We start from the raw sequence: 25,415 nt of genomic DNA, 5'->3' as shown, positions 1-25,415 counted from the left end.
ACTTCCATGTCTATTTCTTGCTTTTTACATGTATCAGAACTTGGGAGAGAGAACAGAGTGACTGACATTAGCCTCAGGCCCCATCATCTCCCTGAAAGTGTCATTCACAGTGCCTACCGACCAGAGAGTGCCTTTCTCTGGAAAGGAAAGGCATCTGTAAGAAGAGGATTTCACATTATTTATCCCATTTAATCCTTATAGAAACCCTGTCTAGTAAGTATTATTATTGTCATTTAGTAGGTGATGAGACTGAGACTCAGATAAGCTAAGTCAATTGCTCAGAGCAGGGATTTAAATCTATGCTCTGTCAGCTACCTCACTTTGTCCATTCCCTTTAGTGTCAAAGTGTAAGCATCCTTTAACACTCAGATCTGATGTCACACTCTCATAGGAGCCTGCGTCTTTGTCTGTCTTCCCAGCTGAACAAGGTACCATCCCTCCCACCACTGTGTGGTTGTCTCCCTGACCAGACTATGTGCCTCCTTAGGACAAGAAAGTTTGAATTTTTCTTTGCATCTTCAGGGCCTAGCACAAAGCCTGTCATTGGCCTCACCATTAATATTAATATTAGCAAAAATGATAAATAAATGAAGTGTACATTTACTTTCAAGCTTGACATTTTAAAAATACTCAAATCAATGTATTAAATCAGATAGAGTACAAAAAAGGTTGGAACTAGATAGCACCAAATAATTCAAAGATTTCTAATTGGGAATCAATTGGTCTGGGTCTTAATTGTGGCTCTATCACTACATACTTTTGTCATCTTGGTGTTTTAGTTTACTCAGCTTTTAAATAAGGGCCTAGGAATGGATGATCACTAAAGCCCCAATAGCTCTGACATTCTTTGGTTCTGGGTGGGGACTGCTCTTCTCAGCCACCAAAAAGAAGCTTTGAAAGTCTATGGAGCGTTTGGCTACCTCAACTCACGTCAAGACCAATCAGTCAAATCCACCTTCCTAAAACACCTCTTCATTATGTTACTTCCCTATCACAGTGCAACTAGGCAATTATAATTTCTTCCATTAACTGGCCTGAATTTATCAATTCCATTCATTTCTCACGAAAATCAAAAATAGCAAAGACATATAAGTCAACAAGTCAAAAACTTGGTTAGGACAACCTAAAATGAATGCAGAAACAGGCTGAATATTATTATCAAAATGAGCCTAGAAGTGGTACAAAAGTTAGGAAAGGAGATGTCAATGGGGAGCAGACATTTAAAAAACTGAGGCAAGGTATGCTTTAGGCAGGAAACCTGAAGTATACTTCTTATGAGATAGGAGAAGGGTCAGGGCAAAGAACTAGTCAATTCAACAAATATTCCTGAATGCTTATTACAAGCAAGGCACTCTCCTAGATAGATACTAAGGACTAAAGAAGACAGAAAAGAGGATAAAAAAAGCAAATAAACAATTAAAATGGAATCTATGTGTTATAATAAGGATAAAAAGGAATATGGCACCAAAAAAAGGATGTGATTAACTCCTTTCTGAGGAAGCCAGGAAAGCTTTCACAGAGTCTGTGACATGTGAGCTAGGTTTTCAAGAATTATTAGGAACTTCTCAGGTATAAAGGGAGGGAAAAACCCAGGAAACTATATAAAAAAATGAAAAGCCATATGTTTTGGCAGAACCCAAAGAATTTTAAGGTCACCAGAGATTAAGATGAGATGTCCATTAGGAAGATAACACTGAAGAGGAAGCCAGATGGTAAAAGATTTCCTTTGCTAATCTGTTCAAGTGAAAAGGTTTTCAAGAATTATTAAGTGGAAAATTCATAAGGAGGCAATTCTACCCAGAGCCAGGCAATCACAGCCACTGCTCTAGGCCCCAGGTTTCAGAAATCCCCTTGTGGGAAAAATGGAAATTCCTATGGCCAGGGTCCTCACCTGATCCTAAACTACTTGATGATATAACTGGTCTGCTGCTAGGCTACTGCTTCCACACCCGTAGGCAATAAGCTATTACTGAGTGAGTCACTGTGCTCTGGGTGGAGGCACAGAAGGAGGAGGGTTACAGACCTGCAGACTGCTGGATGCAGATGTGATCCTAGTGCTCTACATACCTCCAGGAGAACAAAGCCAGGTATAAATCCTTTTACCCCAAGAAGGTTTCATTGTCATTTCTTTTTTTTTTTTAATTTTTATTTTGGTATCTTTAATCTACAATTACATGAAGGACATTATGTTTACTAGGCTCCCCCCTTCACCAAGTCCCCCCCACATCCCTGTTCACAGTCACTGTCCATCAACATAGTAAGATGCTGTAGAATCACTACTTGTCTTCTCTGTATTGCACAGCCCTCCCCGTGCCCCCCCTACACTATACATGCTAATCGTAATGTCCCCTTTCTTTTTATCCCACCTTATCCCTCCCTTCCCACCCGTCCTCCCCAGTCCCTTTCCCTTTGGTAACTATTAGTCCATTCTTTAGTTCTGTGCTTCTGCTCCTGTTTTGTTCCTTCAGTTTTCTTTTGTTCTTATACTCCACATATGAGTGAAATCATTTGGTACTTGTCTTTCTCTGCCTGGCTTATTTCACTGAGCATAATACCCTCTAGCTCCATCCATGTCATTGCGAATGGGAGGATCTGTTTTTTTCTTATGGCTGAATAATATTCCATTCTGTATATGTACCACATTTTCTTTATCCATTCATCTACTGATGGACATTTAGGTTGCTTCCGTATTTTGGCTATAGTAAATAGTGCAGCAATAAACATAGCAGTGCATCTGTCTTTTTCAAACTGGAGTGCTGCATTCTTGGGGTAAATTCCTAGAAGTGGAATTCCTGGGTCAAATGGTATTTCTATTTTGAGCATACTGAGGAACTGCCATACTGCTTTCCACAATGGTTGAACTAATTTACATTCCCACCACCAGCAGCATAGGAGGGTTCCCCTTTTTCCACAACCTCGCCAACATTTGTTGTTGTTTGTCTTTTGGATGGTAGCCATCCTTACTGGTGTGAGGTGATATCTCATTGTGGTTTTAATTTGCATTTCTCTGATGACAAGTGATGTGGAGCATTTTTTCATGTGTCTGTTGGCCATCTGAATTTCTTCTTTAGAAAACTATCTATTCAGCTCCTCTGCCCATGTTTTAATTGAATTATTGCTTTTTGTTTGTTGAGGTGTGTGAGCTCTTTATATATTTTGGATGTCAACCCTTTATCAGATCTGTCATTTACGAATATATTCTCCCATACTGTAGGATACCTTTTTGTTCTATTGATGGTGTCCTTTGCTGTACAGAAGTTTTTCAGCTTGATATAGTCCCATTTGTTCATTTTTGCATTTGTTTCCCTTGCCCGGGGAGATAGGTTCAAGAAGAGGTCACTCATGTTTATGTCTAAGAGATTTTTGCCTATGTTTTTTTCTAAGAGTTTTATGGTATCATGACTTACATTCAAGTCTTTGATCCATTTCAAATTTACTTTTGTGTATGGGGTTAGACAGTGATCCACTTTCATTCTCTTACATGTAGCTGTCCAGTTTTGCCAGCACCATCTGTTGAAGAGACTGTCATTTCCCTATTGTATGTCCATGGCCACTTTATCAAATATTAGTTGACCATATATGTTTGGGTTAGTGTTTGGAGTCTCTATTCTGTTCCATTGGTCTGTGGCTCTGTTCTTGTGCCAGTACCAAATTGTCTTGATTGCTGTGGCTTTGTAGTAGAGCTTGAAGTTGGGGAGTGAGATCCCCCCACTTTATTCTTCCTTCTCAGGATTGCCTTAGCTATTTGGGGTCTTTGGTGTTTCCATATGAATTTTTGAACTATTTGTTCCAGTTCATTGAAGAATGCTGTTGGTAATTTGATAGGGATTGCATCGAATCTATATATTGCTTTGGACAGGATGGCCATTTTGACAATATTAATTCTTCCTAGCCAGAAGCATGGGATGAGTTTCCATTTGTTAGTGACCTCTTTAATTTCTCTTAAGAGTGTCTTATAGTTTTCAGGGTATAGGTCTTTCACTTCCTTGGTTAGGTTTATTCCTAGATATTTTATTCTTTTTGATGCTATTGTGAATGGAATTGTCTTCCTGATTTCTCTTTCTATTAGTTTATTGTTAGTGTATAGGAAAGCCACAGATTTCTGTGTGTTAATTTTGTATCCTGCAACTTTGCTGAATTCCAATATTAGCTCTAGTAGTTTTGGAGTGGAGTCTTTAGGGTTTTTTATATATAATACCATGTCATCTGCAAATAGTGACAATTTGACCTCTTCTTTACCAATATGAATTCCTTGTATTTCTTTGTTTTTTCTAATTGCTGTGGCTAGAACCTCCAGTACTATGTTGAATAACAGTGGGGAGAGCGGGCATCCCTGTCTTGTTCCCAATCGCAGAGGAAAAGCTTTCAGCTTCTCGCTGTTCAGTATGATGTTGGCTGTGGGTTTATCAGATATGGCCTTTACTATGTTGAGGTACTTGCCCTCTATACACATTTTGTTGAGAGTTTTTATCATGAATGGATGTTGAATTTTGTCAAATGCTTTTTCAGCATCTATGGAGATGATCATGTGGTTTTTGTCTTTCTTTTTGTTGATGTGGTGGATGATGTTGATGGATTTTCGAATGTTGTACCATCCTTGCATCCCTGGGATGAATCCCACTTGGTCATGTTGTATGATCCTTTTGATGTATTTTTGAATTTGGTTTGCTCATATTTTGTTGAGTATTTTTGCATCTACGTTCATCAGGGATATTGGTCTGTAGTTTTCTTTTTTGGTGGGGTCTTTGCCTGGTCTTGGTATTAGGGTGATGTTGGCTTCATAGAATGAGTTTGGGAGTATTCCCTCCTCTTCTATTTTTTGGAAAACTTTAAGGAGAATGGGTATTATGTCTTTCCTGTATGTCTGATAAAATTCTGAGGTAAATCCATCTTGCCTAGGGGTTTTGTTCTTTGGTAGTTTTTTGATTACTGCTTCAATTTCATTGTTGGTAGTTGGTCTGTTAAGATTTTCTGTTTCTTTCTGGGTCAGTCTTGGAAGGTTGTATTTTTCTAGGAAGTTATCCATTTCTCCTAGGTTTCCCAGCTTGTTAGCATATAGGTTTTCATAGTACTCTCTAATAATTCTTTGTATTTCTGTGGGGTCCGTCATGATTTTTTCTTTCTCATTTCTGATTCTGTTGATTTGTGTTGACTCTCTTTTCCTCTTTATAAGTCTGGCTAGAGGCTTATCTATTTTGTTTATTTTCTCAAAGAACCAGCTCTTGGTTTCATTGATTTTTGCTATTGTTTTATTCTTCTCAATTTTATTTATTTCTTCTCTGATCTTTATTATGTCCCTCCTTCTGCTGACCTTAGGCCTCATTTGTTCTTCTTTTTCCGATTTTGATAATTGTGACGTTAGACCATTTATTTGGGATTGTTCTTCCTTCTTTAAATATGCCTGGATTGCTATATACTTTCCTCTTAAGACTGCTTTTGCTGTATCCCACAGTAGTTGGAGCTTTGTGTTGTGTTGACGTTTGTTTCCATATATTGCTGGATCTCCATTTTAATTTGGCCATTGATCCATTGATTATTTAGGAGCTTGTTGTTAAGCCTCCATGTGTTTCTGAGCCTTTTTGCTTTCTTTGTACAGTTTATTTCTAGTTTTATTCCTTTGTGGTCTGAATAGTTGGTTGGTAGAATTTCAATCTTTTGGAATTTACTGAGGCTCCTTTGTGGCCTAGTATGTGGTCTTAGGAGTGCTCCTGTCTAGAACAGTCCCTCTAAAATACCCTGTAGAGGTGGTTTGTGAGAGGCAAATTCCCTCGACTTTTCCTTGTCTGGGAATTGTTTAATCCCTCCTTCATATTTAAATGATAATCGTGCTGGATACAGTATCCTTGGTTCAAGGCCCTTCTTTTTCATTGCATTAAATATATCATGCCATTCTCTTCTGGCCTGTAAGGTTTCTGTTGAGAAGTCTGATGATAGCCTGATGGGTTTTCCTTTATAGGTGACCTTTTTCTCTCTAGCTGCCTTTAAAACTCTTTCCTTGTCCTTAATCTTTGCCATTTTAATTATTATGTGTCTTGGTGTTGTCCTCCTTGGGTCCTTTCTGTTGGGAGTTCTGTGTATTTCCGTGGTCTGTTTGATTATTTCCTCCCCCTGTTTGGGGAAGTTTTCAGCAATTATTTCTTCAAAAACACTTTCTATCCCTTTTTCTCTCTCTTCTTTTTCTGGTACCCCTATAATACGGATATTGTTCCTTTTGTATTGGTCACACAATTCTCTTAATATTGTTTCATTCCTGGAGATTCTTTTATCTCTCTCTGTGTCACCTTCTATGCATTTCTGTTCTCTGGTTTCTATTCCATCAGTGGCCTCTTGCATCTTATCCATTCTGCTTATAAATCCTTCCAGAGTTTGTTTCACTTCTGTAATCTCCTTCCAGACATCTATAATCTCCCTCCGGGCATCTGTAATCTCCCTCCGGACTTCATCCCTTAGCTCTTGCATTTTTCTCTGCATCTCTGTCAGCATGTTTATGATTTTTATTTTGAATTCTTTTTCAGGAAGACTGGTTAGGTCTGTCTCCTTCTCAGGTGTTGTCTCTATGATCTTTGTCTGCCTGAAATTTTGCCTTTTCATCACAATAGAGATAGTTTGCAGAGCTGGCACAAGTGACAGCTGGCAGAACTTTCCTTCTTGTTGGTTTGTAGCCTTCCTCTCCTGAGAGAACAGCGACCTCTAGTGGCTTGTGCTGGGCAGCTGCTCGCAGACTGGGCTTCTGATTCCTGCCCTGCTGCTATGGAGTTTATCTCTGCTTTTGCTGTGGGCACGGCCTGCCTTGGGCTTCTGCTCCAATATGGTGGAGCCGCATTGGAGGGGCAGCGGCCAGGAGGCTATTTATCTCCGTGAGGGGCGTCAGTGCTCCCTGCTGCCCAGGGGGTTAGAGTGCCCAGAGTTCCCCCAATTCCCTGCTGCTAGACTAAGTGTCCCAGGATGCTTCTGTCCAGCAGTGGGGTTCCTGTCCCTTTAAGACTTCCAAAAAGCACTCGCTTTTATTTGTCCCCAGGGCGCCAGCTGCAGGGACCCACTCACAGGTCTTACTGTCCTGTCTCCCTAGTATCCAGGACTCCATGCATGCACTGTGTCTGCGCTCTGGTGCGAATGGCTAGGGCTGGGTGTTTAACAGTCCTGGGCTCCCTCTCCCTCCCCGCTCAGATGCCTCTCCTTCCGCCCAGAGCTGGGGTGTGGGGCGCTCAGGTCCCGCTGGGCTTGGGCTTGTATCTTACCCCCTTTGTGAGGCGCTGGGTTCTCGTAGGTGTGGATGTGGTCTGGATGTTGTCCTGTGTCTTCTGGTCTCTCTTCTAGGAAGAGTTGTCTTTGTTATATTTTTATAAATATATGTGGTTTGGGGAGGAGATTTCCACTGCTCTACTCACGCCACCATCTTGGCTCCACCTCATTGTCATTTCTTGGTCTCACTGAATCCATACTGAACTTGCCTGGGGCTGAAACCCTCAGGTAGGACAGGCAGAGCCTTGGATCTTCAGAAGATACCTCTTCATAACAGCACAAGTGAGTGGATTCAGAGTGAGCAAGCATTTTCTTATATTTGACAAATCTTAATCTTGGCTTTCTTCTAGGGCTCAAATCCTTGACCTTGGGTATGCTGTGCTGAATTGAAACCTCGCTGCAGCTGCTTCTTGACTCTGCTTTAACACTGAACACTGGGCTTTCGCAAGTTTCAGAGGCTTCTTATTTCTCCATCCCCTTTCAGTTTTATCATTTCCATGTTGTCATTGGCCTTACCTACCTGGGCCTCTTAACATAGAGCAGATAAAACACTGCAAATAGAAAATATTCAATAATATGAGAAGTGAAGTTTTTGCAAAATTCATTATCTTCAGCAACTTCTCCATGATAAACTATATTCCCTACACCCACTTTCAAAAAAGCAAAAAATGGTCAATATTTTCCTTCATTTTTTCTTCTAAATGAAAAGAACAGGACATCCCTTAACAAGGCAGCAACTGTATAGCTTACAGTATCTTTGGAGAAAAGCAGTAGTTGAAGATTCACTGGGAAAACACAGATGGGCTTTGTGAGAGTTTGATTTGCTTCAACATTCTCTTGTGTAGCTGTCACAACCAGCTTTGGAAAGTCAGTTGTTGGAAATATAGTTTATAATTCAACTAAAAGTGTTCACTGAAGCATATGTTCTTGGCTGTTAATAGTTATTTCAGAAAAAGAAAAGATGTGTGTATTCATTCTTAAAATACTTTACATTTGATTGTGGTTGTAATTTTTGAGTGCACAATCCATTGGATGGAACAAAAAGACAAATAGCAAAGATGTCTGTTTTTTTTATGGCTTCCTGTTTATTTGCCAGGCTCCTAATTTCTTTTTGCCTACACAGTTACTGAGGGGAGTTAAGGCTTCTGCTCTATCTGGCATGCAGGAATAACTTCTTCAAATCAGTTTTGCTTTGCAATACTGAAATTGCATCGCTGGTGTAACTTTTTAATCAAAACTTATTTCCAAAGTCATTTTAAGGCACAGATTAAACCAGTCTAGATAATGGGCCAATTTTAACATTAGATTGTCTTTCAGAGACCCAGTGAAATGAAATGGAACACTGAATCTTAGCCCTTAAAATAGCATTGGTTAAATGAAGTAGGATCAGAGACAATGGGGAGGTGAGTATAGTATTTCACAGCAGCCTAAGTTAGAGAATTCTGTCCTTAGAGCTTGCAATCCAATTTTTTAAAATCAATTTGAAGTAAATTCCATGTCAGAGACTTGGGAAATGTATGATACTCATTAAAACTACTTTCTAAGGAGACTAGGATGAGAGTTTGGTTTAGTTCTTTAAATAAAGAGCATGAGCCTTTGAAAGGAAAGCCAAAAAATTGACTTTTGGTTTCAAAATCAGCTTTATTGAGACCTGCTGAGTTGATTTTTACTTGCTAATGAAGTGTCAGGCTTTAAAAGCTCCTAAGTGGTCAAGGTAAGTGCCTACATTTATCTCAATTTCAGGCACATGGCAGGCTTCTTATTCTCTGTTTTAAAGAGAGAAAAAAAATCTCTCTAAGCTGAAAGCCCACAATGATAACAGCTCTGACTTTTCCACAAAGCCAAATTGCTGAGCAGAATATTAAGTTCTGTAGGCTAAAGCCACCCTAAGGTGGTGACTCTGGGTTCATACTAAATTCAGTCAGACGGGCTTCGTTTTCATCATGAAGTTATTTTGATGGGAGTCCTACAGCCACTAAAGGAAGAGCCAGCCTTCAGAATAATTCACAAAGGAAATGTCCTTGTTTAGTAAGTCAAGGAATAAGTGGAGTTAGTAGGAACCTCTAGAATAGCACCTTGTCTATTGCTCGTCCTCCTCACCACATCTGGGAGAAATGAATTTCATTATCTCTAAATCATGCTTGACAAATTGATATCAAATCTCTCTTAGAGCATGTCACATGACAACTTGCAAGGGTATAAGTACACTTGCATAAAATAGAGATGAATGAATACCCCGTCGTCATTGTTGTAATAGATCACTGACCCCCAAGGGCTAAAGCATATTACTATCTAGCACTCCCTTTTAAAATATGGCTAACATTTACTATGTCCCAGCCATTTTAGTAAGAGTTCTTGAACATAATGTCTCTTATAATCCTCTCATCAACCCCATAAGGTATTTATTCACATTACTTCACAAATGAAGAAGGTAAATGATTTACTCAAAGCTGCACAGCTAGGATGTGATAAAACTAGGATCAACACTCTATCTTCGGATTTCAGATCTTGCGCTCATTCCACTATACTTATGAATTAAGTTAGGATAGTCTATTTAATTAAAATTAGCTATTTATGGGCCATCAATTTTCCAAGGATTTAGAAAAATATACTTAATAATAAAGCCTGCAATGATTGAAAATACATCCTCTCTGATGATCTGGCTCTTTTGGAGCTTAGCATTACATTTGGAACATGGTTTATCCTTTTGCAATCCTATCAGTGCAGGTAGTGCAGAATTCCTAACCAAATGTGTACGGACCCAGGACATTCCCTAGTAATGTCATTGCAGTTTTCTTTATTTTGAACAAAATCCAAATGCCCACATTTATTCATCATCGGCAGCAAAAATGAGTCAGTACAGTGAGTCCAATTATGCAAATGCTTACCTTACTCAAATGTTTGACAAATAGGAATGTGAACACCTTAAAGTTAAGAACCTTATCTTATTTTTCTTTTTCTCTTGGCCCAAGCAGAGTCAGCATATAGAAGATGCTAAATTAGTATCTTTTGAATAGAGAACATAAAATCAGTAGTGTAAAGTCCTAGTTGGAGCCTCATGAACATCTGAGAATGAACATTTATATGCAAAGGAAACTATAGTCCCCTAGCTCTTGAACATAATAAAAGCTCATTATAAAATTAATAGCAAACATTTATATAGTATGTTCTATTTGCCAGGTAATGTTTTAAGCTCTTTAGATATGCCTATTCATTTACTCCTCAAAACAATCGGAAGAAATATGTTTTAATTATGTATATGCTTGTCTCTCATTTATTCTCCTATATGTTACATTGCTTAAAAGAAGGGACTAGGCCTTATTCATCTTGTAATTCAAGCCTCTACCTCACTGCTGGGCATATAGTATATGTTGGTTAAGTAAATAAATTTATGGGTAAATGGCTTTTCTCTGTGGGGAAGTGTCTTGCCAATGGGTTTCAGCCCTGGGCAAGTTCACTATGGATTCAATGAGACCAAAGAAATGACAGTGGTGCATTCTTGGGATGAAAGGTTTTATACCCAACTTTATGAGAATCATGGCCACAGGAACCTTCACTTTATCCACAGGCAGACACATTATAAAGATCAGATGGCAGCCATGAGTGACTTCTACACTATGCTTAGGAAAAGGCTACTCTGAATTACAGCTACCACTATGTGGGGAAAATAGAAGTTTATGTGGCCAGGATCCTCACCTACCCCTAAGTGATGTTACTGGTCTGCTGATAGGCTAATGCTTCCACACCTGTAGGCAATAAACTATTTCTGACTGAGTCACTACATAAAGAGCTCTGCTCAGTGCTCTGGGCAGAGGCACAATGAAGGAGGATTACAGACCTGCAGACTGTTGGATGCAGATGTAATTCTAGTGCTCAACCCATCGCCGGGAGAACAATCTGGGTAATAAATCCTTTTACCCCAAGAATGTTCCTTGTCATTCCTCGGTCTCACTGAAACCATAGTGAACTTGTCCAGGGCTGAAACCCATTGGCAATACATACTATAACACTTGTACTTATTTCTGCAACTCTGCAATTAATTCAAGGACTGTGACATTCAGAATAACTACCTAACCTACCATCATAGCAAACACTTGGAGGGCATAATCTATACCCCTACAGGATCGAAAAGCATATATGCCTGTAAGATATGCAGCTTGTACTTTCATATGATAAGACAGAGTTAACAGTTAATGATAAGATAGTGCTGATAGCTAATGATGATCTAAGAAAGCAGTAGTCAACCTGACATCTTTAGACATTTTGGGGAGTCAGAAACGTGGGAAATTAGGCTGGTCTGGGGCATGTGGCCAGAATTTGGTTACTGGGAAGAGGTGACTATATGTCAAGGCTAAGAGACAGAATCCTTGGAAGTGTTTGATGTCAAACTTAAAGCAATACAACCTAGTGATGGGCTCATGAGATTAAACATAGAGTTGGCTAATTTCTTTAAGCAGGAGAACTTGTGCCAGCACTCGGTGGTGGGAAGAGGCCAACTGCATGTAGAGACATACCAACTAAAAGGCTATTATATATTATAGTAATACTCTGGACGTGATGAGATTGAGAAAGAATGGGGAAATGAAAGAACAACCAGGATTTGGTGAATGAATGGAAAACGAACTGTGAAAGGCAAATGGAGAATTAAGGATGATTCCAGTGAAACTGCCAGGAGCTTAGCAATTGAGAGAAGTGCCAAAAGTAAGGGAACTCTGGAAGAAATGGTAGTGTAGGGAAAACATGAGAAGGCCCTGAGGGTGAGATGATCCATCCAAAAGCGTATGGAGCTGGAGATCAGAAGGCCCAGCAATATCCCTAGGCATCCAGAGGAGAATGGGGATGTTTTAATGTTTTTAATGTCATCTAAGTCAAGAGAGGAGAAACTTCAAAGAATTTCTTAAATATGAGATGAATGATTTCAGGCCAATAAATTTTTGAGGTGTCCAGAAGATGGCCATTAGTATTTTTGCTTTAAAGGAAATTGCTAGACCTCTGCCCACACTGATCACCCTAATCCTGTACCTCACTTCTAACTGAATATAAATATGATGGAGACAGTTACTTTGTTTTGCTCCCTAACACATAGAATGTCACCAGACACATAGTAGAATCTTAAAAATATTTGTTAAGTGAAAGGAAACGCAGTGTGAGGGAGGGAAGGAAGCAGGAAGGGGGAAATTTTTCAAAATACTACTTATTTGCAGCAGACCATGAGATAAAAAAAATAAGACTTGCTTCAAAGTTTTGCTTTAAAGATCTCTTTATCAGATGAAAGTATCTCTGGCAACAACATACAAAAGATTAAAGTAGCACCGATTGATTCAGAAACAGAGACTCATTTGTTTTTCACACTTTCTTTCCCAAAGGCACATCTCCTTTAAAAGCACCTCACTTATTTCCTCTTTCCTCATACAACATGTGCACACAAATACTAATTCTGGACACATTTCACCCCTCAGCTATTTCATTGTACAATGGGGACAACTTAAGGGGACTTAAAGGTGAAAAATGAATTTTATACTATCATAAAAAGTTAGAGTCAGCCTAACCATGGCTAAGGTGATACAACTGTAGGTAGTAAATATTCTTTTTATTAATCTGTTTAAATGATCTGGAGAGGAAATTGTCTCACCATAATCTTTCCTTTGTTCATTGGATTTTATGATTGCTTCTTTTAGCCACTAGTCATTAAAGTAAATACAGAATCTCTATCACCTTCTACCATGAGGGAAATTACGTAACATGAGGACAAAGGGTTACAGAAAACAGAAGTTACCCCTTCCATGTAAAAACTCTGAAGAATTACAAGTTCCAAATTCATTTTTTTAATGAAACGTTTAACTTAGTTTCAGCTAATGTGTTTATGTTAAACGCAGCTTGTATTCACAATTTTTGCAACATAATAAATTTGCTGCAGTAAAATCTTCAGCAGAATTTAGCAACCAAGGATCCTCAGAGTTATAGGAAATTTGTTCACTCTCAAATGCTAAAGAAGCACAGAAAAAGAGACAAATTATTCAGAATCTTGGAAACCAGGGCCCTACTTAAGAGAACAGCAAAGGAAATTTAAAGAATGTCAACAAAGAGAAGTCTAAGATAAAAGCTGTGTAGCAGGCACAGGAAACAATCCACCTAGACCAGAGGATTGAGGGATTGTTTCAGAGGGAAAAATAAATTGCAATTGATTAAGAATCAAAAGTAGACTTTGGGAAATTATTTCAAGCAGCCCTTGAAATGTAGGAGAAGAATTAATGATGGGTACAAAGAAAACTGTGCAAATGAATAGGCAAGGAAATTATTATAATCTTCAGGGAAAGAAAGTACAACCACAGTGTAACGCTCAGTGGTGAGAAGTATTTGTATAAACAACTACATAAAGACTTAATAACTGATTGAAAATTTAACCAATAATTGTAACAAAATTATATTAGAAAACAAGTTTTTATCCTCCCTAATAGAAAATCAATAGATAATATGACAAAATGATGAATCAAAAGACAGACACATATCCACAGGCACCAAATCCCAATATTAGCATAATGGAAAGATTCCTTAAGTAGAGATAATGAAAGGAGAAATGCATGTTAGGAAGTAGATGTGAACAAATAACGGTGGTATGAAAACGTAAGTCATGATAGAGAATTGTGGGAAGTGAGGCAATCATTCTGTGAACTGTCTTGCTTGCTAGAATAAGGAGTCACAATATTACTCCATAGATTCTTGAAAGCTACTGAAGGCTTAAGTAGAAGAGTAACATGTTGAAATCAACTTTTTTCAGAATCGAAATCTAAGCTCAGTATGTTAAATGAGTTTAGGAGAGAACTGAAAATTGAAAAATCACTTTGAAGCTATGGAAATAGTCAAAGTAGTTGATTCATACTATGAGAAACACACTCACTGGTCCAAACTAAGTAAGTGGACACAGAGACAAAGAGAACAGCGGAGGTTTTAATTACGGTCCTGCAAGATCAGGTGGCTGGTGAGCAGGCACACCTGGGGCATTTAGCGTAAGTAATTTGTTCCCTAGCACGTGAGTCCCTCCCCTGCTTTCTCATTGGCTGAGTACAACAGGGTTGGACATTCTTTCCCGGGTGTCGCCTAAGCAAGTTATATCCATATTAGGCTTTCTCTTACATTTGTCTTAATTTTATTGGCAGGTTTAAAACTTCTTTCTTTTCCCAAACAGGTACAGCCTGGTTCTTATCAATCCCCTCCTCCCCCCACTCCCAGCCTAAGCAACTTCCTGGAATATTTTTCACCATGTGGCCCTTTGTTAATACTTTATTGTTAAAATTTCAACCTACTGGTGGGAACAAATCACATTTAGTTTTTATGCTTTTTCTAACATTGATACTACATGCCTCTGCCCTCATGCATGTATAGAAAATTGAGACTGAAAATAGTACAGCTTTATAAAAAATAGAAATTAATCAATACTTGAGAATTTCCTGGCAGAGTATTTGATTTCCCTTAACAGAGTGCTAGTTAAGAGCTTATATGCTGTTAACCAGGCTATTCCGCATGCCCATTGTTCTGACCATCAGGTAATGTCAATCTAATAAAGAAATTACATTGTGCACCTTCTGACAAGATGGTAATGTAGCTCGTTCTGACTGCACTCCCCCAACAAGAACAACTGACAACTATTCAAGAGCAAGACACCACTGAGAAAATCCTAAAACATGGGGATGAGGCTGAAATACCCCTCTGCACAGAGACCAAGACACATTGTATCTGAAGGGTAAAAAGAAGCACTACAGGCTGACCACATTGCTCCTCCCCCATGCCAGGGCAGCACCACATGGAGAGGTCTCCCATGAGCCCCCGGCTCCTCCAGGGTGAAGGGTTCCAGTGGGAACAACCAGCACCTCACCCCAGCATTGTGAGTCCCTTCATGGGTGCCACGACTGATCTTACTCCATGCGGACTGCAGGGGAATTTGTGGGCCTGACCACTGGGAATCTAAGTGTGATGAAGAAGTGGGGAGGGTCTTGCAATAACCAGCACAGGGAACTGGCAGCCCGGGTTCCTACCATGAAGTAATCTCAACCACTGACTCTGCCCCCCAGCAGCACCAAGTCAGTGACACTTGCCGACCAGGGAACTCAACCAGGTACAGATCTGCCTGATTCAGACTCTCAAACAAGGAGTTTGCAAGCCCTCGCACCTGGTTTGCCTGCACCCAGGCAAGAAACTGAGTCACAGCCCACCCTCCGTGGAGAGTGTCTCCTGGCCACGTCTGGCCCTGTGAGGACACAGCAAGAAGGCGGCCATCTTCAGGCAACGAAAGAGTCTTCAGAGGAAACCAACTTTGCCCACACCTTGTTCTTGGACTTCTTGCCTCCACAACTGTGAGAAAATTAATTCTGCTTTTCATGGCTCCCACTCAGTGGTATTTTATTATGGCAGCCCTAGGAAACTAATAGGAGGTGCAACTTGCTTTCACCAATCGGTACTAGTATATGTGATGCAAAAAGAAACCAGGAAATCACTTGCAGCTTCTCAATTGACCTCACTCTTGTTCTCTGCATCACCCAGACCCGCTAGAAGAATGAAACCCACATGGAGCAGAGCTGAGGAAGGACAGTTAAATCTACCCTAGATCATCCCATAGCTCGTCAGCTCCCAGATGGATGACCACATCCTGCGGAGTCCAGCCCAAAGCAGCCACAGTTAGACCTATGACCTAAAAACTTGATTACTGCTTTAAATTACTGTTTTGAGGAGAGCATATTAACTGAAACAGATATCAGTTAAATTAAAGTCACCTGGCACATAGTAGCAGCTCAATTACTTTAAATTCAGCTTCCACACTTCTAGGTTTGGAAGGAGTCCTAAATGCACAAATAAACCTTATGTCAGTTTACTCTTATCACATACGTAGCCAAGGCTCTAGTAATTAGAAGAAAGTATAAACTAAAACATTCAAACATTGAAATGTAAAGGAATTGATGAGAGTATAAGATTTTATTGTTTAAAGGATACACATGTCCATTACAAACTATTTTAAATGTTAACAGGCCTCATTTCCCTGATGTCATTAGTAAAGAAATTCACAATTACCTGTAGTCTCATTAAATAAATCAACCTTCTAATTCTCTCAAATTAATTATCACTAGTGGAGATGATTGCTGTGGCCACAGTAAATAAAGTTATCAATTGCCATCTATTCTTATCTCAAAGCAAGATTTGTTTCCACTATTTACAAGAGAGGACTCAGGAAAACAAATGGGCTCAGTTTGAGAAGAAATCGGAAATGCTCATTCAAATTAACTCTTTCTCCAGAAAACCTAATACTTCAAATTTTGTTTTCAATATGGATCCAAACAGGAAACAGAAACCATAAACTATTATAAAGAGAATTATAAACTATTATAAACTATTATAAACTATTATAAAGAGAATTTCACTATTAAGAACCTTTAAACAATAATGAAAAGATACTGCAAGACGAAAGAAAACTCTATAGGATCTCCTAAGACTGATAAAAAATACCCAAGGCAGGGCAAACCTGTATGGGCAGTATCTTCTCCAAGGAGAGGATTCAGATTTTGTTGTAAAAGTGTGGTTGCAATCCACAGAATGGCAGAAAAGTTCTCTGGGTTGTTCAAACCAGAGCTGGTCCACCGTAACTGGGTAAGTAGGAAGCAACCTTCCCAGGCACAGAAGAGATCCAGCCAGCGGGTTAGGATGCATAAGAACAGAGGGAGTCAAGGTGCCTCTGTAGGTAGGGGGCTGGGAGCACATGGTGTCCATGTCAGGAGAGCCACAGAAAAGTGATTGTCAGGGTGGTAGTGGCCTACGGTGTCAGAGAGACCATGTGTTCCAGCTGTGCAGATTGGCAAGGCACCACCAAATATCATGACCAGCTGTGCAGCCTCTGAAGGGCCCAGTAAGATGTCCCTTCCTCCTGCAATATCTCTGCAGTGTCCTCTCCTGAGGAAGCTGAACGTCATGTTTGCTGTAAAGGAAAAATGCTTTAAAGAATTCCATACTTTACTGCAGGGCAAGTTGTAGAGCAAAGTTTGATTGTGAATGTGAAGCTGAGAGGTAATAAACTGATGATTGGCATACCCACCAAAGCTTAAGCACTCACTATAAAGGAGGATTCAATCATCACTTCCCAAGCAAGGAATTTTTTTCAATAGTAACTATAGATTTTATCTGGCTGATACAAAATTTTTAACAAGAAAAGGAAATTTACCAATGTAACTGACAATAAATCTTTTCTTTTCTTTGTGTTTTATGGTCTTCCCAAATACAAGCATATAATGTAAATTAGTAACTCATGTTGAATGATTCTTTTTTACTAGCTAAAATTTTCAATCAATAAAGTATAGCTTATGACTATAACAGAGAAAAGATAAAAGAAAAATATGTAATGACCTTTTGAGTGTGTTGAAACCTAAGAAACATATCTAAGTACTCAAAAAATTAACTGAAAACGTCTACTTCTAATGTATGGTCACAATAAACCTTTCTTGTAACTATAAATGTAATGTTCTCCAGGACTGGAGAACATAAAATTCACTCAATATTCAATGTAACTGAATCTTTCACTCTCAAAAAGCTAAGAGCTAGTGTTTTAGCAGTGAGAAATAGAATTTCTCCCTAAAATCTCTCTGTATTAGTTGGATAGGGCTGCTTTTAAAAGGGGCCACACACTGGGTGGTTTAAACCAAAGAAATGCATTGTCTCAGTTCTGGAGGCTGCAAGTCTGAGATTAAGGGGCGAGTAGCATTGGTTCCGTCTGAGGTCTGTGAGGGAGAATCTGTTTCATGCCTCTCTCCTAGCTTCTGCTGGTTGCCAGTAATCTTCGGTGTCCTTGGCTGGTATGTGGGTCCCCCCTATCTCTGCCTTTTCCTCTCATGGCATTCTTCCTGGGTGTACATCTGTCTCTGTGTCCAGATTGCCCTTTGCTATAAGGACAGAGTCACATTGGATCAGAGCTTGCCCTAATGACCTCATCTTAACCTGATCATTCACAGGTACTATAGGTTAGAACTTCAGCATCGTTCAGGGAACACAATTCAACCCATAACATTCTCCTTATAACCTTTAAATCCAGCCATTTCTACAGATTTCAGTTTCCTTATGCCAGGGGCTTCATCATATTTTTTAAGCCTCAGTCCTTTGGGGTGTAGTCTCTCATAGGATTCCCATATGACAAGCCCATCAGCGATGAATCAGTAGTTAGTGAACAAATTCATGTTTAGGATAATCGAGTGAGACACTTACAAGACAGAGCAAAAATCTACTTACTAGGGATCCTCCAGAGGATCAGAACTGGCCTTCCCCTGAGCAAAATTCTCTTCTTGAGAAGAAAGCCCTTAGAGTAATCAAAATTAGAGAAGAGAAAACCATTTGTGTCAAGAAAATTAGTCAAAACGCTTGACTGCAAGTAACAAACTAAATTTTCACTACCTGTATGAGGAAAAGGGAGGGGAGTGAGCATACTTATTAATTTATGCAACTAAGAGATCCAGGATCCTAGATCTAGGAGTTGAGTAGCTATCATTAGAATTCTTTCCCATTGATTTTTCCTGAAATCCTCAGTGATGAATTTATTCCAGATTTTGTCAACCTGAGCACTACTGACACTGTTGAGGTAGATGATTCTTTATTATGGGAGGTTGTCCTGTGTAGGATATTCAGCAGCATCCCTGACCTCTACCCACTAGATACCAGTGCCACCCATGCTCAAATTGTTGGAACTGCAAATGGCTCCAGACACTGTCAAATGTCCCTGGGAATGGGGAGGAAAAACTGCCTGTTTTTTTTGACACAGTTGCCTAAGGAAACTATTTAATCTATATTACACTTATGGATTTAGCGATTCTACATAGAGACAAAGCCTTCTTTCCCAATAGTCTAACAAAGCCAGGCCTGATGTTCAAATTTTTACACTTATCTCTAAAATATTTTATTAAGTTAAAATATTTTATATTTATAGTATTTGTAGAATTGAGCATAGGAAAGGGAACTAGGGTGTTGAAATGATTTTTTTTAATGAAGTCCCAGGTCCAATGCATGAGTGCCTAACAAAAAAACCTGTCATCTACTTCAAAAGTAACCTACTTCAAAATAACCTTTTCAGAATACTTAAACTTTAGAAAATCATCCCATATAAGATGATTATATTTCAAATCTGAATAACAGCAAGGCATTAAAATATCTTAAAGTATTACAAATCTGTTTCTTCAATTGAGAACTCTCTCTTGATCTCCAGACCCATATATCCATATATTGAACATCTCTAGGTATGTTTATGTGGCACTCGACTACCTCAAATTATTCACAAAAAAATATTTTTCCCATCAGACTTACCCTTTCTCTTGCCTTCCTTATTCCACTTGATGAGTTTGTTATCTAGCCAGTTATTTAAGGAACAGAACAGTTCAGCATTACCAACAATTTCCAGTACTCCAAAAATATTCTTCACTTGGATACCATGACACCTACCAAGTCTTCTTTATGAAATAGGATTCCCTCCCTCGTCTTGCCAGTGGACTCCTACAATTCTTCGGGGCTCACCTCAAATTTTTCCTCCTCACTGACATAGGAATCTCATGGATAACATAAGGACTCAAGTGCTTAAAATATGTCTGCTGATCACCCTCTTTTTCCTTTTTTTCTAGTTTTCTTTGAAACTAATAAGCAGACAAAAATGTTTTCTTCACCTTTTTAGAAGTTTACACCCAGTTCTAGCAATTTTCACAATATAATATAAACCTGTTAAATGTCTACTTTCCACACCAGATAATAAACTCCCTAAGGTTCTGTCCAATTCATCTTTAGAGAGACCAAATATAACAAGTAATAATGGATAAGTATATTGAAGTAAGTAGTTAAGTTCGCTAGTTTTCTGTTAACAATTCCGTATCAACCCTTTGCCTTTCTAGAAGAAATATCTTATGTAGTTTTTCTTACAATTTTCAACTGACATTTGTTTAACAGAATATTTAGACAGGAAGTAGAGTTTAGGGAAGGTGACAAGAGATGAGGCCAGAGAGAAAGACAGAGAGGGAAGATCCTGCAAATCATTGAAAGTAGTTTAGGTTTTAGCCTAAGAAGCCAATGGAGGTCTTAAATCAAATACGTTACATAATCTGATTTAAATTTTTAAAAGAGAACAATATTATATGTAAATTGTAGTTTTTAAAGCCACTATCAATTAGAAGGCTATTGCATTAATACAGAGAATAAAAGATAGTGATAGCAGTGGAAAGAGAGAGAGACAGACTGTATATTTTGTTGGGGTAACAGATATGTGGGTGAGGAAAAAGGAGACATCAAAGGTAACTACTTCTAGGTTTCATCTTGATCAACTGAATGAACAGTGACACCATTTACTAAACAGGGAAAGAGAATGTGAGGAAGAATTTCAGAATAAAATTTAAAAACTGCATTTAGACACATTGTAAATTCACTGTCAACATATCAAGCCTAGAACTCAGGATGAAGTAAAAGCTAAAGAGATACACTTGGGATTCACTAGCATTTGGACAGGATTAAATCTTTAGTACAGGATATAATTGCCTAAGGGAAAGTCAAGTGAAGAGAAGAATGGATGGAAGATTCCAGAACGAACTCTGGAAACCCCCAATATTTAGACATAGTATAAAGCCAATGAAAAAAAAACAAAGAAGGGACAGTGAAAGCAGAAACACAATAGGCAACACTGTAGTCATAGCACACTGCTTAGCTTTACAGAAAGCAACATTTTCACAGCTGTGATCAAATAAATCTTACTGTTCTCAACATTTAGAATCCACTTCTAGAATATTTTGGCTATGATTACAAAACAGAAAGTATAGCTTAATAATCTTGAAAGTATAAATGTAGATTTATAACAAACAGAAAGTAGAAGATGTTCAGGACAAGAAAAGAGGGAGAGAAGTATGAGAGTATTAAAATCTTCATTTACAAAGTAGAGAGAAATCAAATAGTCCTGAAATAGAAAATGCAACCTATTTTGTAGTGTTGATGTAACTAGCAGAACTATCAGCAAAAAATTAAAAGTCCTTCCAGTGGACAGAGAAAGGGGAGGAAGAGAACAAGAGTCTGCTCCTCATTTTAAATCCTCCTGTAGTATTTGATTTTTTAATATATTCAACTTTTACTTTGATGCAAGTAAAAATTTTAATTTAAACAGTTATTCTAGAGCCTCAACAGAGATGGGGGGAGAAATAAAATAAAATTAAAGTTATAAGGCTGAAGAAATTCTACTTCTAGTAATGTTCCCTAGAGAAAAATTCAGAGCTGAGGACAAAGATTTATGTAGAAGAATGTTTGTTAAAGTACTAATTATAATAGCAAAAGGTTGGAAACTACCTATATAATAAATATTTGTATATAATTTAAATAAATTATAGTTTAGCCATACAGTACAATATTAAACAGTCACTAAATCATTTTGAGATTATTTGAGAGCATATATAATATTCAAATCACATTATTACTCTATGTAAAACTACAGGGTTAAAAACGGTGTGCACACACAAGCACAGATTTGGAAACTCATCAACACATGGTTCAAGAACAAGAACCAACATTTCCTTATGAAGCTAAGAATTTACTATCAAGAGATCCACCCTAAAGAATGTGTACCCCTAAAACAAAGTAAATAATTCTAAAAAGGAAGGCTAAGATAGAAGAGCAACAGTGATGATAGCTTTAAAAAATATAGAACTAAAATCCTAGGGGGGAAATAAACAATTTGGGAAGGAAAAATAAGTTAAAATATTCTAAGGTATTTTAGAAAGAAGGTAAAATTATTTAGACATTTTAACATACATATGTATGTTAAAATGTGTAGGCTTACTAATAAATATATAGAGTCTATTACTTCTGTATAGTGCAAGAAAAGAAATGGCATGAGGGAGGAAAAGCTACTTGATTGAGAAGAAGGCAAGAAAATAAGAGAAAATAGTTCAAAAAAACTGAAGAAAGAACAAAACAAAATAGTAAAAATGAATACAAACATAGAATCTAAAGTGGGGGATTAAAGATGGCAGCGTGAGAGGCCTCCTCCCAAAACCATATATAATACGAAAATATAGTCAATACAACTAATCCTGAAAGACCAACAGGAAAGAAGGCTGCACCTGACTGCATACACCTGGAGAAAAGAACAGACCTCACAGAACAGGGTAATGTGCCAAAGCTGTGACATAGCAGGGCCCAAGCCCTTCTCCCACACCAGCTCACGGGCAGGAGGAAGAGAAAGAGAGCGGGGAGAGAGTGGAGGCCTGGGACTGCTGAACACCCAGCCATGGAGATCTGCTCGGAGCACGAACCTACATTGCATGGAGCTCTGGTCATTAGCAGGGTTGGAAAGCTAAGACAGGTGGAATACCTGGAGAGACAGAGATTACAACTGCTTATGGAAAACAGGGATCCAAATTCAGCTGCTCTGGGACAAAAGAAAGGCAGGTGGTCTGAGAGACATTCTAACAGTGAGAGGGCTGCTAAAGGGGCAAGGATTGCACAGAGCATGCCACTCAGGAGAAAGGACAGGTGGAAAAAATTGTTCAGGCACACTCTGCCTAGCAGGTTGGGAACTCTCAAGAGCTTCAGGCACTCCAACCACTGGCTGGCTACATATCTTCAAGGCCCCCCACCTTGATACGCAGCCTGCTGCACCTTCCTCCCAGCCAGCTGGCACCAGCTCGCAAACTGGCCGCCGCTGCCCTGGCGTCAGGCCAGCCAGAGGGGAGCTCCGCCTATGGCAGCTACAAATACAGAGCATAGAGGCTTACACCTGTGTGCTTGCCCCACTAGTTCTGGCAGTAGAGACAGACACAACAGCCGGTTAGCAGGAAACAGCTCTTTCCTCCCCCCAGGCACCAGCGCCACTCCCCTGCAACCACTGACATTGGTCCAGGGGCTGAGCAGCTACAGAGACTAGAGCTTCTGGGCACTAGAGGGTGCCATATACAAATATGAAATGCCGAAGGAACCTGGTTCAAACAAAAATCCCACAAACACCAGTAAAAGGGCCAGGTGAAACTGAACTCATCAATCTTCCTGAAAGAGATTTCAAAATAAAAATTATAAACATACTCATGGAGGTACAGAAAAATATTCAAGAACTCAGGAAAAAATTTTGGACGGATATTCAATCATTACGGAATACAATATCAGAAATGAAACACACAATGGAGGAATTTATGAGCAAATTAGATATAGTGGAGGTTCCAGCAAGAAGGTGGCCATTTCAAGCCATAAAGAAGGCCTTTTCTAGGAACTGAATCTGCTGGCACCTTGATCTTGGACTTTCCATGCTTCATAACTGTGAAAAATAAATGCTTGCTATTTAAGCCGCCCAGTCTGTGGTATTTTGGTACCACAGCCTGAGCTGACTGAGATGCACTTAAAGAAAAGCAGACAGAAGCAGTGCAAAATGACCACTGAGTCCCAGAGAAAGGGAAAGCCTCCTCTGATAGTTTCTATGCCCTGTTCTAGGTTTTTTTGAGGGCAATGTTTTTTTCCTGTCCTTAGCTGTCGATCAAATAGCCTCTTATTTCATTACAATAAATCTTTTTTTAATTTAAAAAATTTGGGTTTCACCTCCTTATAATAAAAAAACTTTCTCTAGACCAGTAATAACAAATATTTGAAACACATCCTGTGTGCCATGTATCCACCTCACTTAGCAACATCAGAAGAAGAAAAAAAAAGATAAAAGAAGCCACGACTCAGCATAGTGAGCTGAATACCAAAAACAGTGAATCCAAGTCCAAAGCCCCAGACCTGCGGAGTATCCTTATGTGGGGAGGGAGTCCTTGCAACTATAATTAAGTTAAGGATCTTCAGATGAGATCACACTAGGTTTAGGGCAGACCCTAAAACTAATGACTCACGTCCTTATAAAGCGGAAAGGAGACATGCGGGTCACGTGAATAAAAGAGCAGAGGTTGGAATCACACTGTATGAACTAAGGGATACCTGAGGCCACCGGAACCCAGGAGACAGGCATGGAATGGGTCCCAGGGCCTATGAAGGAACCAACCTTGCCAGTATTTTGTTTTCAGATTTCTGGCTTCCTGAGCTGTGGAGAATGAATAAATTAAGCCACCCAGCCTGTGATAATTTGTTACAGCAGCCCTAGGAATCTAATGCAGACAGTATTTTAAATAAGCCACTAGTGATCTGATATCTGTTCCCTAATTATCTTTATAATAAAATTATATCAGAAATCAGTACTAATATCACTATATTATTAATATAAATTTATAGGTAAGTATATAGACATTACAGTACCAATATGCATTTGTACAAGTAACAAGGTGTAGGCCACCTGTTTAGATCACACATGCAGAACTTCTGATGCATGGTACTGAGAACAGTTTGGACTTTGCATAGTTTCAATCCAGATCTCTTAGGATTCAAAGAATTCAAAGTGAATTGACTCTATGAAGCAAAGACCTTTTATAAAAGCAAAAATGACAAATCTAAGAGAGGCACAGGAAGTTAGACTCATGCAGGCAGGAGATCATGTTTTGTCTTTTACTCTGTGCCTCTCCCTGGTCCAAGCCCAACATGCAGTGGGCCAGAGCATGCAGAGGACAGTGAGGAAATGCAGGGCACAGAAGCAGTGGGTGGAAGACGTCATTCAACTCAGGATGACACAGCTGTGTCCTACCTACACTGGGTCTACTTCTCCATTTAAGCTCTGCAACCCAAAGAGCACCCCTCGAGAGCACACCTCCACTTCTCCCACTGAACATAGGGCTTCACATTTTAATGCTTTCAAGGGCTGGAGGGGAAGACTACAGCTCACAGAAGTGAGAGTGTTACTGCTGGCCGGGTGAGAGAGAGCTCTGCCGTTGGAGATAGTTAACTGAAGTGGTCACAGTCACTTCTATTCATAGAAAAATGGCCAATCAAGTGAAGTAATTAGTGCAAGAACCTCAGTGGGTTTGGGACTTCTGTCTAGCGTTACTGAAAGGTAAGACATCTTGGACTTACCAAGAAGATGCAGATGATGGAGGAAACTTGGGGAGAGGGTTGCAGGTTTGGGAATGGAGTCACCACAGCTGGCAAGAAACTGCCGGCCTCCCCATAATTGTTCTCTCCTTGCCGCGCCCTTGTAGCCCCACTTCCTGCCGCCACGGTGAAAGTAGACAGAACTAAACGAAGATGTTAAAGGAGAAGGGGAACAATACTGC

Source organism: Manis javanica, chromosome 6 (assembly GCF_040802235.1).
Source record: "Manis javanica isolate MJ-LG chromosome 6, MJ_LKY, whole genome shotgun sequence".
Lineage (NCBI taxonomy): Eukaryota > Metazoa > Chordata > Mammalia > Pholidota > Manidae > Manis > Manis javanica.
This window is presented reverse-complemented; position numbering follows the sequence as displayed.